The 12,918-nt window shown below is 44.7% G+C and overlaps 1 long non-coding RNA gene across 2 annotated transcripts; it reads left to right on the plus strand.

The window, feature by feature from the left end:
• Window positions 1-324: 324 nt before the first annotated feature.
• LOC120892437 (uncharacterized) lies at window positions 325-12,530 on the plus strand. 2 transcript variants are annotated; one of them, XR_013425620.1, is made up of 3 exons: window positions 325-2,298; window positions 4,826-4,995; window positions 5,412-12,530. It is a non-coding gene; the product is annotated as an uncharacterized LOC120892437 (long non-coding RNA). The 2 variants fall into 2 exon arrangements; XR_013425619.1 differs by having other exon boundaries at window positions 4,826-12,530.
• Window positions 12,531-12,918: the final 388 nt, after the last annotated feature.

Raw genomic sequence — 12,918 nt, forward strand, 5'->3', positions numbered from 1 at the left:
TCGGGTGTTCAGGAACCCTACGAGCCGGTCGCCAAGCGCAGACTTCCCAGGCCGCCGTGGTCCTGTCAGCCCAGCGATTTGGGAAGTCGTGGCCGGAGGATGGCAGGTTGGAGGCCAGCCTCAGCAGCTTAGCGAGGCCCTGTCTTGAAATGAAAATAGAAGGGGCTGGGGTGCAGCCCGGAGTGGCGCCCCTGGGCTGGGCCCCTGCGCCTTGTCAACGGCCGGACTGTCTCGCTCCGTCGGCTCTGGGGAGTGGCGTGGCGCCCAGCCCGCGGTGGGCAGGGCCGCCCTGGGCCTTGGGAAGTGTTGGTCCCCGCCCCATGGCCTGCCCGAGCTACCTGAGGCCCGGGCTCGTGGGTTTTTTTTTTTTTCTTTAAGTATTTTACTTTATTTTGTGAGGTCAGGCAACGGGCGGTGACCAAAAGAGGCAGGTTTAAAAAAGGCCACTGAAGGAGACTTTATGGAGACCCACTCCGGGGGGACCGCGGTCAGATCGTCAGAATTGACCGGACAAGAGTCTGAGCAGAAACCGTAGGGCCTCCACAGGGCTGGGATTTTATGGGGCCTTCAGCAGGAAAAGAGATTTTTAGGGTCCCTTGTTCCACTGGGAACTGGCTGAACTCCAGGATTGGCCAGGAGATCCCGCTGATCGACAGGTCAGCCAGGAGATCCCGCTGATCGACAGGCGTTTCCGTGGGCGCCTGCTTGACGTTTCTTCCTTTGTTTCTGAGTCCCCGCTGCCCACCTGACAGATTCTATCCCCATCTTTGTGGCCTCTCTGTCTTTGGTAAGTGGAGGTGGACATACAGATAGATGCGACTGCACATCTCTATGCTGCTCCATTGTTGGCGATGTCCACTTGGAAGTTGGAACTTGGCAATGTGGAAGAACTTACACCTTGGAAATCGGGCAAATGGTACAAAGCCAAGGCTGGAGTGCTATTTTTGTTAATTGTTAGTTAAAAGAAAGAAAATGTGTGAGGCACTGGGTTCAATCCTCAGCACAAAAGGAATGCCTGTAAACCAACGAGAAAAAGGCAGGAGATCCAGCAGAGAAAAGTGGAAAAGATGAGGCAGTGCACAGAAGCATGCCAGATCCTGGATTCAGGAATCGGATGAATCTGAATTAAAACAAGATGTTGGGTTGGGAGGTGGCTCAGTGGTGGAGCACTTGCCTAACATACACAAGTCCCTGGGTTCAGTCCACAGCACTGTAAAGAGAGAAAGAAGATGCCCATTATACCCATCAGATTATACAATTAAAAAGTCATCGATCTTAAAAACAAAATACATGAATGTCCAATTGTTCCAATACCATTTGTTGAGAAGACTATCTCCACTGAACTGCTCTTGAACCTTAGCCATCTATTGTCCATGCACGTGAGAGTTCATTTCTGGAGGTTTCTCTCTTGTTATATTCATCTAGCTTTATGCCAATATCACATTGTCTTTTTTAAAAAATACTTTTATTATTTATTTTCATGTGGTGCTGAGGGTTTAACCAAGTGCCTCGAACAGGCTAGACAAGCGCTCTACCCCTGAGCCACAACCCCAATGCCCCCACACTGTCTTGATTATGAAAACTTCAGACTAAGTCTTGAAATCAGGCAGTGGTAGTTCTCCAAATTTGTTCTTCAACAAAGTTGTTTTGGTATTTTAGGTCCTCTGCATTTCCATATAAACTTAGAATTGTCTACCAAACACAACAAAAGCTCTTCTGGCATTTTGGCTGGGATTGTGTTGAATCTGTGGATCAGCAGGAATGTAGGGAGTCTTGTGAATGTGGTATATACGTTTATTTTGGTTCCTTTAAAATCTATCAGTACCATTTTGTATTTTCTATTGGATCAGTCTTGCACATCTTTTGTTTCTAAGGATTTCACTTAGATTGCAAAGGGTGTTTTAAAATTTTAGCTTCTGAGTATCTGTTGCTAGTTTACGGAAACATGGTGGATGTTTGTATGTAGGGTTTTGCACCCTGCACCCTGCACCCTTACTAACCTCACATGTTCTAGAAGTCTTACAGAGTCTGGGCCAGAGGCCTGACCAAGGATCCCACAGATCTGGTCTGGCCGCTCACGCCAAACCAAGCAGAAAAGGCAGTGGTTACGCACACAAAGGAGCTTTCATCAGAACAGCTACATTTAGGAGACGGGGACCTGTGTCCTTAGCCCTGTTGGTTTGGTTTGGTTTAGCAGTACTGAGGATCAAACCCAGGGTGCTCTGCCTGTGAGCTGCATTTCCAGCCCTTTTTATTTTTTGAGACAGGGACTTGCAAGTTGCTGGTCGTCTTGATCAGGTGAGTTCAGTGTGTCTCAGGATTGGTGGTGGTGGTGGGGTCTTGTCTAAGATTAGAAAGTTGCTATTGCCTGGAGGCAGTCTTAACTCATCAGATTTTTGTCATACCTGTTTCCTGGAATCCCAGGTAGCTCAGAGGAAATGGGGCGGAGGCAAAATGGAGGTAGAGAGGCCAAGCCGTGTGTGTGTGTGTGTGTGTGTGTGTGTGTGTGTGTGTGTGTGTGTGTGTGTGTGTGTATGAGTGTATGACTCGCTGCAAGGGATCAAATCCAGGGGCATGCTATCACCTAGCCACATACTCATCAGCCCTTTTTAGATTTTATTTTGAGGCAGGGTCTCATTATGTTGCCCAGGCTGGCCTTGAATCTGCTGTCCTGCTACCTCAGCTACCTGAATAGCAGGGCTTACAGGTGTAGCCACCTCTCCTGGAACAAGGTCTTTAGGCCTGCCTTTAGCCACCCATCAGACATTTGCAGACCCAGGTGAAGCATCAGAGCCCTGTCACAGGCTCTTTTTTGGTAGATCCTGTAGTTTCCTGCGAAGAAGGAAATCACCTGTGAATGTGTTCTTGAGGCTTCAGGTGTGCAGAAGCCAGGACAGTGAGTGGCACCAGGCTTCTGCAAAAAGAAAAGCTTTTCTTTGGGCAGCTTTATTTTTTAAGCTAAGTCTTGCCTACGTCCCATGCGGGCGGTAGAGTGGGAGTGGGAGTTCTGCATGGAATGTGAACTGGCTGTGAAATAAAGCTAAGAAAAGAGGGTGGTACAAGAGTAATTTTGAAAAGTGAGGGCAGGATGGCTCTATGACCTTAGGGGTCCAGCTTCTACACTGGAAATAGACCAAGTGAGCCACTTTTAGGGAACAGAATGTTCTTCACCAAATAAGGCAGGAGGTGGGCTGTCCAAACCCAGTGGGTTACTCCCAATTCCAGAGCTACAGAGCTGTCCCATTGGTAGAGCAGGGCACAGATCTCACGCCTTGGGCAGTCTGCACACGGAAATTCCAGGATCATTCCCAAGGGGAGACCCAAGTTCTCCATGGCTCAGTACTGAGTAAAAGAAACTCAGGTGGCTTCACAGGTCATGTACCACAGCTAAGGACCAAAGAAAAGCCAAAAAGCTTTTTTGTTCAATGTTTTAGCTTTAAGGCTTAATGGACTGGTAAGGAGGCCAGGGGCCTCCCTGTTGGATGCTTAGTGAAGAAATTGACAGGAAGTGGGGAAAGTTGATGCAGTGCTGGCGTCTTTGGGGGAGTTATGTTCTATGCACAGGATTTGGAGTTTGTCACATCTTTTGAGTGGACACTGGCTGCATATGGTCATTTCCACTCTTGAAAAGTCAGTTCTATACCTTCACATCAGTGAGAGACCTAGAGGCTTGTCCTGAAGTTCATCCAATGATACTAGGGATAAAAGCTATATCCCCAGCCCTGGCATGACGGACTCCTCATGGCAGCCTGTGCTTGCTGCCCACATAGCTACCACTCTGCCACTTCACTGTTCCCCTACCCCTTCTCAGCAGGGACAGTGGGCTGGCTGCAGGGCTTGGTGGCCAGGGAGCCATGTCAGTAATGGTGGTGGATACTCACGTCTTCGTATAAAAGGTGGATACCTATACCCAGTGAGTGGTAGTGGGTGGATACTTCTACCTGGTGAGTGGTAGCAGGGTGGACACCTCTATCCAGTGAGTGGTAGGTAGTGGACACCTCCACCTGGTGAGTGGTACATTGTATAGTCTCTCTTTCCCTGTGATCATTAGTATCATTTTTTTATATAGTTTTGTCCCTTTTTATTTAACCCTTTTTTTCTTCTTGGTAGTGGGGATTCTACTTAGGGGTACCTCACTGAGTTATATTCCCAATCCTTTAAAACATTTTTTAAAAATTTTAAAACTGGGGCTGGGGATGTGGCTCAAGCGGTAGCGTGTTTGCCTAGCATGCGTGCGGTGCTGGGTTCGATCCTCAGCACCACATACAAATAAAAGATGTTATGTCCGCCAAAAACTAAAAAATAAATATTAAAAAAATTCTTCCTCAAAAAAAAAAAAAAACTTTAAAACTGGGTCTTGCTTAAGCTGCCAAGACTGGCTTCAAACCTGTGGTGCTGCTGCCTCAATCTCCTGAATCGCTCCACTCACCTCCATGGGCCACTGTGCCCAGGTAAATCTTCATGTTTGAGTTTTTAAAAAATGTTCTCTATTTTTATGTCCCAAGGCAAGTGTCACCCTAATCCCTGCATGCCTGCCTGCCTGCCTCTAGCTACCTCTACTCTCCCCCACCCCCATTTCTTTGGGTTTTATACTGGAGATTGAAAACCATGAGTGCTCTACTACTGAGCTACATCCTTAGTCTTTGTATTTTTATGTGGAGACAGCAACTCAGTACATTGTCCAGGCTGATCTCAAACTTGTGCTCCTCCTGCACCAGCCTTCCATGTAGCTGAGAAATAGGTGTTGAGAGCCTCAGCCAAGTCGGGATGGCGCCTGGCATTTTTTTTTTTTTTTTTTTAAAAACTTATTTATTTATTTTTTTAGTTCTCGGCGGACACAACATCTTTGTTGGTATGTGGTGCTGAGGATCGAACCCGAGCCGCACGCATGCCAGACGAGCACGCTACCGCTTGAGCCACATCCCCAGCCCCGCGCCTGGCATTTTGCCAGAAGGAGTGGTTGGGAGGTGACGCCAGCAAGCCAATGGGATGATGGTAATTAAGTTAAGCTGTGTATAATTATTAATATAATGACTGATTGCTGTAACTGGATGATGCTAAATTGAAACTAGCTGTGTATTCAGTTGTGTATGTAAACCTCTGCTGTCTGGCAATAGGTGGCTCCTGCTACCTCAGGTACCCGCTACTTTTGAGTTCTCGTGGAGTTCCCATTGAGTTCTCGAGGAGTTTCCATGGAGTTCTGGAGAGTTCCTATTGGGTTCGGGCAATAAAGTAGTTCCTGTTTGAAACTACAAGTGGCTCGTGACCTCCCGGTTTTGTGCCCAGCCAGACTATGGCATTTGGTGGCCCGTATGGGGAACTCCTCGCCCCTGAGGGCAGGGCGAGAGGATGGGTGACCATTGTAAGAGACAGTGTATTCTTCTTTTGATTTGTTACATTTCTGTTTCAAGCTGCCTGCCCTTAGAAATAAACCGTTCAGCCCTGAGGAAGAGATAGAGAGAGACCACGGATGCACATGTCAAGAAAATAGAAAAATTGATACAAGGAATTTTTGTTCTGCTTTGTTTCGGTTTTATTTTGTGTTATCTTGTTGGGTTGTGTTATCTTTGTAGCAGAAATATGGTATCAGAAATTAGTAAAAAACAAACCGAAAGAGTTTTAAGTAAATTGCTAGAGGAAGGAGGCACCCCAGTAAAACCAAGAACAGTTAGGGCATACGTTGGTAAGATACAAAAATGTAGACCATGGTTTCTTAAGGAGGGTTGTTAAAGATATCACAATGGAACCATCATGGTGAAGAATTAAAAAAGATAGAAAAGGAAAGCCCAGGAACTCTGCCAGTTGGCACATTACCATATGGATGTTGGTACAATCTTGTTTGCTTAGTCTAGGAGAAGACATCTTAAAAGAGGAAGTCTCCCGAGTTACTCAGACAGGGGAAGAAAGTTTTGAGAAGGAAGGGCTATCAGGGAAGAGGTTGCAACGAGAGATTGCTACTAACACCTTTATATCACCAGAGGGCGTGGGTGTCCAACCAACAGCTCCACCTATGTATACGGAGACAACATGAGCTGAGTGGCCCTCAACCCCCGTAGTTGATAGATGGGATCCTGAGACAGGACCTCAAAGATTAGCATGCCCTGCATTTGAGGAGGCAGGAGGGCAGCGAATTCACCATGCTTTAGATTTCAAAACAGTGAAACAGCTAAAAGAGGCTGTAACAACCTATGGTCCTCAAGCACCCTTCACTGTAAGTATGGTCGAATCCAATACCAACTTGAACATGACGCCAGCAGATTGGGCTAGTATGTGCAAAACTGTGCTAAATGGAGGACAATATCTGTTATGGAAGATTGCCAATCAGGAATTTTGCACGGAGACGGCTAGGCGAAATGCAGCAGCTGGTTATCCTCAGAGAAATCTAGATATGTTGTTAGGAGAGGGACCTTATGAGGGTCAGATGCACAAATTAGATATGATCCTGCCATATACTCCCAAATCATTTCAGCTGCGATTAGGGCATGGAAAACTTTACAGGGGCATGGAGATTTACAAGGTTAATTATCTAAGGTAATACAAGGAGCTAATGAACCTTACGCTGAATTTGTAGATAGGCTTATACAAACAGCTACCAGAATCTTTGGGGGATGTAGAGTAATCGATGCCATTAATAAAACAACTAGCCTATGAACAAGCAAACAGATGGTGCAGGGAGGCCATTAGACCATGGAAACATGTATATTTAAACACATATATCAAATTATGCAGAGATATTAATAAACAAGGGCAAGTCTTGGCAGCTGTAGTACAATAGGCTTTAGGTGCCAGGCCAAAAACATGCTACAATTGTGAACAAACAGGACATTTTAAAAGGAGTTGCCCCATAGGAGGAGGGTTTGACAAAACTAGGTATCAAAGGGTTAGAATACCAGGTATTTGCCCACAATGCCATAGAGGGAGACATTGGGCTAAAGAATGCCATTCTCAAACCACTATAGAGGGTACTCCGTTAACAATATCATGGAGAAAAACATTGGGTTCTATTGCCAAAAAAACGGATGGGGCGGGGGGCAATGCTCCGGGGCCCACAACCACAAATATATGGGGCATTGGAGGAACCCAGCAATACCATCAGGGTAGTACCCAGGACACATTATTCATTAGATCCCTCATTAGACAAACCAGAGGCACATCTTCGCCTCTGCCAGAGCAGTACTAACTCCAGAGATGGAGTTCAAATCATTCCCACAGGGGTAAAAGGACCTCTTCCCCAAGGAACAGTAGGCTTATTATTAGGACTCAGTTCTTCTACTCTAAAAGGACTTATGATAAGACCTGGGGTAATTGAAGGTGAAAAAAAAATTATAGCCAGTTCTCCAAGGGGTATTTCAGTAATTTCACCAGGAGATAGAATAGCACAGTTATTAATAATACCCAACCTACATGATAAATTTTCCAGTCGTAATATAGAAAGAGGTTCCAGGGGATTAGGCTCCACAGGTGTAGATTGGGCTATGCTTTCTTTAAATTTAGATTCTCACCCCATGCTAAAACTAAATATTCAAGGACATGAATTTAATGGGCTACTGGATACAGGTGCAGACCTTAGCATTATCTCTCGTCAAGAATGGCCAAAATATTGGCTGTTACAACAAGCCACTCAAACGCTTCGAGGCCTAGGAGTGGCAACTAATCCCCATAGAAGTGCAATGGTATTAGATTGGAAGGATCTTGAAGGATGTGAAGGAACTATACAGCCATATATATTGGATCATCTTCCTATACATTTATGGGGATGAGATATCCTAGATCAATTAGGACTAACATTAACAAATAATATCAATTCAAATGCACCCACTATTATGGCTAGACAAGGTTTTAGGAAAGGAAAAGGATTAGGAGAAAAAGGACAATGTATAGTGGCACCATTACAAATAGATCAAGAAATAGATAAGACATGGATTGGGTTTTCAGGAGGGGTCACTGAGACAATAAAAATTACTTGGAAATCAGAAAGACCAGTATGGGTTCCTCAGTGGCCCCTGACTAAAGAAAAGATACAAGCAACCCATGACCTGGTCAAACAACAATTAGCGGAGGGACATATACAACCTTCTGTATCTCCCTATAATACTCTCATTTTTGTCATCAAAAAGAAATCTGGTAAATGGAGATTATTGCAAGATTTAAGAGCTATTAATAAGGAGATGGTTATTATGGGACCTGCTCAATTGAGGAGTCCTCAATTGTCTGCTTTGCAAAAAACCTGGCATGTTTTAGTTATAGATATTAAATACTTTTTTTTTCAATTCCAATTCATCCTGAGGATAATCCACGTTTTGCATTTACTGTCCCTGCATTCAATCATGAAGGTCCTGATGACGGGTAAGGACCATATGTAGTATTGGACAACCTAAGACAGGCACGGTCCCTAAGCCACATACTTGTTTAATTAAACAGAAGTGGGGAGATGTTAAGAGCCACAGCCAAGTTGGAATGGCTCCTGGCATTTTGCCAGAAGGAGTAGTTGGGAGGTGACACCAGCAAGCCATTGGGATGATGGTAATTAAGTTAAGCTGTGTATAATTATTAAGATAATGACTGATTGCTCTAACTGGATGATGCTAAATTGAAACAAGCTGTGTACTCAGTTGTGTATATAAACCTCTGCTGTCTGGCAATAAGGCGGCTCCTGCTACCTCGGGTGCCTGCTACTTTTGAGTTCTTGCGGAGTTCCTGTTGAGTTCCCATTGGTTCTCTTGGAGTTTCCGTGGAGTTCTGGAGAGTCCCCTTTGGGTTCGGGCAATAAAGTAGTTCCTGTTTGAACCTACAAGTGGCTCGTGACCTCCCAGTTTTGTGCCTAGTCAGACTGTGGCAAATAGGCACGTGCACCACACCAGGATGAAGCTCCGTTTTCTTACTTACTTTGGTTTTTGCTTTTCTTCCTTCCTCCCTTCATTCGTTTCTTTTTTTCTTTTTTCTTTTTTTGGTGGGGGGGACTAGGCATTTAACCCAGGGGTTCTTAACCACTGAGCCACAACTGCAGAGTTTTTTATGTTTTATTTTGAGACAGGTCTCGCTAAGTTGCTTAGGGCCTCATTGAATTGCTAAGGCTGGCCTTGAACTTGTGATCCTTCTGCCTCAGCCTTCAGAGTTCCTGGGATTGCAGGCATTTGCCACCATGCTTGAATTCTTTCTAAATACATGTGGATGCCTTTAAAATTTACACAACTGATTATGAGTGAACTTGCCTATAATTTTGTTTATATGATTTACTATGTTCATTGGCAGTTGAGGTTTACTAACCTCCTAAAATGAGTTGGCAAGATCTCCCTTCACCAATTTGCAGTTACTATGCATAAAGTCTGGTGTTAGCCAGCTTACCATTGCTGTGAGGAATGCCTGAAAGCATCAGCTAATGAAGAGGAAAGGTTTATTTGGTTCACAACTGTGGGGGTTTCCATCCAAAATTGGTTGCCCTGTCACTTTGGGGCCTGTGGTGAGGTAGAGTATCAGGTGGGAGTGTATGGCAAAATCCTTGCCCTCAGGATGCAAGAAAGGGGGAGGGAGTTCCCAGAATCCTCTTCAAGGGCATTCCCCCAGTGACCTAACCTGAGCCCCACCTTCTGAGGTTCCTATTGCCTCCCAGTAATGCCAAGCTGGTGACAAGCCTTTAAACACTGGAGCACTTGGGGACGCCCAGGTGCGAGCTGCAGGGCAGGGTCACTAGTCCTTGGCAGTCTGGTTCATCCATATCTTGGGCCTTTTAGGGCTAGGTAGTCCTTTCCATTTCTTGACTTGGAACCAGTGTCTCTTTCTTTTGCTAGTTTATAACATTTTGTATTTTTCATAAATTTATCAGTTTATATAACATCAGATTTATTTCTGGGATTTTTTGTGATGGCCTCTTTTAAAATTTTTGATTTAATTCTATATTTTTATGATTTGGACTTCTGTTAATTTCAAATTGTAAAAGTTTTGTCTTTTTTCAATAGTTTGAAAAAATGTTTTCAAGTCTTTCCTCTTTCTGCTTGCTCCTGCATCTTACCTTTGTTGTATTCCAGTACATTCTTTCTTTCTCTTTTTAAAATTTCTTTTAGTTGTGATGGACATGGTACCTTTATGTTATTTATTTATGTGGTGCTGAGGATGGAACCCAGTGCCCCAGGTATGTAAGATGAGCAGTCTACCACTGAGCCACAGCCCAGTCCTTTTCCAGTACTTTGTGTGTGTCAGGCAGACATGGGTGCTGACACCATTGCCTTTGCAGTCCAGGGCTAAGGAACCAGTCTTCCCAGCTGGTGCCACTTTGTGATGCTCACTGCTCCTGCAAATCAGTCAAATGGGAAAGATGCCTCAAGGACATGGTGTCCCTGTTCCCTCTGTCCATGGCCTTAGCTGAGAAGACTAAGAAGCTGAAAGTGACTTGGTCTTAATGGGAGGCTCCTGGTCAGATTCCTTCTGCTCACTGTTGGTCTGCTAGTGGGCAGCAGCTCACTTGTAGAGCGCAGCCTCTCCTGTGAGCCGGCAGAGTCTGCCCTCCCTTTCTGATCCAGAGAAATTTGGACTGCTTTTTTCTGACTCTCCTTTCCTTCTCTTCTGGAGATTGTGTTGACTCAGGACCTGCCTCCACTGGGCCTCTAGTCTAGAGGACATTTATTTTCCTGAGTTTCAGCTTCAGGCCTCATGCTGTGGTACCTGCCTGTCCTCTGGCTTGCACCTTAAAAAATGCCTCAAAACTCACCAGGCTGGTCTCTTCTTCCAAGTTGTCATTTCCCTCCCCAATCTGCTTGACTTTGTCCACCCTCTAAAGCTTCCCCTGTCCCTAGGATGGAACTTAGGGCCTTGACCCTTTCAGCAGTTTCTCCATCACTGAGCTGCATACCCAGCTGTAAGGTGTTTGACATTGGGAGGCTTTATGGTTAGGAATGTGGTATCCCCCAAAAGCTCACGTGTGAGACAAAACAAGAAATTTTGGAGGTGAAATGATGAGATAATGAGGTCTTTAATTTGGTCAATGGAATAATACACTGATGTGGATTTTTTGGGTGGTTACTGTAGGCAGGCAGGGTATAGCTGGAGGAGATATGTCACTAGGGGTTAATATATTGTCCCTGGAGTGCAGAGCTCTTTTGGCTTCCTGATTTCCATATTCTGAGCTACTCTCATCTGCCATGATTACTATTCAAGATAGTGGCTGACCATGGTATCAACCACATGGTGCTGTTTCTGCAGGAATGCAGGGTGCTAGAGTTAGGGGATCATGGAGGCTTCTCCTATAATTGAGAGATGCCAGGGCTAGGGTTGTGGCTCAGTGGTTGAAGCACTGGTTTTGATCCCTAGCACCACATAAAAAATGAAATAAACAAAGCTTAAAAAAAGTAAAAAGAAATGTCAATATTATGGGACATCTGCTGAGGAAAGCTGCAGGCATCAATCTGAGACAAACCAAGAGAGAGGCCATGTGGGCTACAACCAGCAAGGTCTAGGGGCAGAGCTACACAAGCCCTTTAGAGGGAGTTTTATGGTACCAAGTATCCCAGCTGCTGGACACAGAACTGTAGGACTTATTTACCAGCTGGATTTCAGTCTAACTTTGATCCCATCCCTTCTTTCTATGCTTCTGTTCCTCCCCTGTGGAATGAAAATGTTTATTCTGTGTCTTTCTATGTTGGATATATGTAACTTGCTTTTGATCTTTATGGGGAAAACATCAATGGGTTTGCCTTGAGTCTCAGATGAGCTGGTAGCTCTTTTGGCCACAGCGGCAAAACACTGCCTGACAGCAGGGCTGGCTGTCAGCTCACTGCACATGCTTCTCACCTTCATGGTGCATGGAGAAGTATGATGTTTATTGTTTAAGGCACCCTTGATCAGATTAGGGAAGTTCCCTTATATTCCTAATTGCTGAAGATTTTTAAAAATCAGTAAGTAATTTTAAAATCACTAAGTATTTTATCAAACATTCTTTTTTAATATTTATTTTTTAGTTATAGGTGGACACCGTATCTTTGTTTTATTTTAATGTGGTGCTGAGGGTCGAACCCAGTGCCTCACGCATGCTAGGCGTGTGCTGTACTTCTGAGCCACAACCTCAGCCCTTATCAAACATTCTTACAAAGTGTTTTGTTCTGCACATATTGATATGATTGCAGGATTTTTGCCTTTGTTCTATGAATGTGGTAAATGGATTGATTGCTTTTCAAATTAAATAAATCTTATTTTCCTGAAATAAGTCTGATTTGAACATGTTATTATTCATGTATTGCCAGGTTATCTAGTTTCTTAAAACTATTTAGAATATGCACTGCTTTGTTCATGGGTGGGAGTAACCTTAAAGATGCCTATTGAGTTTAAGGGTCAGAGCCATTCTGGGTGTGCTGGGGGGGGAGTCACATTTTGAAGTAGAGAAACCCCTGAAGGTACAGGGAGAAGCTGGAGCGTGCAGATGGCTTTCCTCAAGGAAAACCCCACGTACCAACTTAGCTCGGTATTGAGAACGAAGATCACCTTTGCCAACCAAACTTAATGTTTTTTTTTTTTCCTCCAGAAACATCTTTCTAGGAAAATATGACTAAACCATTATATAACTTCACTGCTACAGGAGAATCATGGTAAATAGTTTGCCAGTCAGTCCAGGAACCAGCTCACCTCAGAGCCTTCATCTGGATGCATCTGTGACTTTTATCACTGGCTGAGGGCTGGTCCCATCACAGCAAGGTCCTGCACTGGAAGACAGACCATCAACCACCCGAGCCCAGACTGAAGTCCATAAATTCCTCTCAGGCCGCCCACGTGGAGCAGAGGATCCTCTGCCAAGATGCAGTCCTCACTGCTACTGTCAGTTGGTAAACTCATCTGTGCTCATTGCACAAGTTTTTGCTGGGTTATTGGCAGTGAATGATCCTGAAGGTTCCTGACATCCTTTCGAGCCCCACTCATGCTTCAGAACAAGTC

This window comes from Ictidomys tridecemlineatus, chromosome 9 (genome assembly GCF_052094955.1).
Source record: "Ictidomys tridecemlineatus isolate mIctTri1 chromosome 9, mIctTri1.hap1, whole genome shotgun sequence".
NCBI classification, from domain to species: Eukaryota; Metazoa; Chordata; class Mammalia; order Rodentia; family Sciuridae; genus Ictidomys; species Ictidomys tridecemlineatus.